Source organism: Arachis duranensis, unplaced genomic scaffold (assembly GCF_000817695.3).
Source record: "Arachis duranensis cultivar V14167 unplaced genomic scaffold, aradu.V14167.gnm2.J7QH unplaced_Scaffold_196231, whole genome shotgun sequence".
NCBI classification, from domain to species: Eukaryota; Viridiplantae; Streptophyta; class Magnoliopsida; order Fabales; family Fabaceae; genus Arachis; species Arachis duranensis.
The window spans coordinates 417-1,045 of record NW_026264528.1 but is presented as its reverse complement, the minus strand read 5'-3'; the positions used below and the strand labels follow the sequence as shown (position 1 = coordinate 1,045).

Below are 629 nucleotides of genomic sequence, written 5' to 3'. Positions count from 1 at the left end.
TCTATCCCTGCCATTGGAGCAAACAACTTTGAGCTTAAGCCTCAATTAGTTTCTCTAATGCAACAGAACTGCAAGTTTCATGGACTTCCATTGGAAGATCCTCATCAGTTCTTAGCTAAATTCTTGTAGATCTGTGACACTGTCAAGACCAATGGGGTTGACCCTGAGGTCTACAGACTTATGCTATTCCCTTTTGCTGTAAGAGACAGAGCTAGGATATTGTTGGACTCACAACTTAAAGAAAGCCTGAACTCTTAGGAAAAGTTAGTCAATGCCTTCTTGGCAAAGTTCTTTCCTCCTCAAAAATTGAGTAAGCTTAGAGTGGAAGTCCAAACCTTCAGACAGAAAGAAGGTGAATCCCTCTATGAAGCTTGGGAAAGATACAAACAATTGATCAGAAAATTTCCTTCTGACATGCTTTTTGAATGGAGCATCATAGGTATCTTCTATGATGGTCTGTCTGAACTATCCAAGATGTCATTGGATAGCTCTGCTGGAGGATCTCTTCATCTGAAGAAGATGCCTGCAGAAGCTCAAGAACTCATTGAAATGGTTGCAAATAACCAATTCATGTACACTTCTGAAAGGAATCCTGTGAACAATGGAACGAATCAGAAGAAAAGAGTTTT

At 39.9% G+C, this 629-nt stretch overlaps 1 non-coding gene across 1 annotated transcript; it reads right to left on the bottom strand.

Moving 5' to 3' along the window:
- Positions 1–312: 312 nt before the first annotated feature.
- LOC127744016 (small nucleolar RNA R71) lies at positions 313–420 on the bottom strand. Its single transcript, XR_008005231.1, has one exon. It is a non-coding gene; the product is annotated as a small nucleolar RNA R71 (small nucleolar RNA).
- Between the last annotated feature and the right edge of the window lie 209 nt (positions 421–629).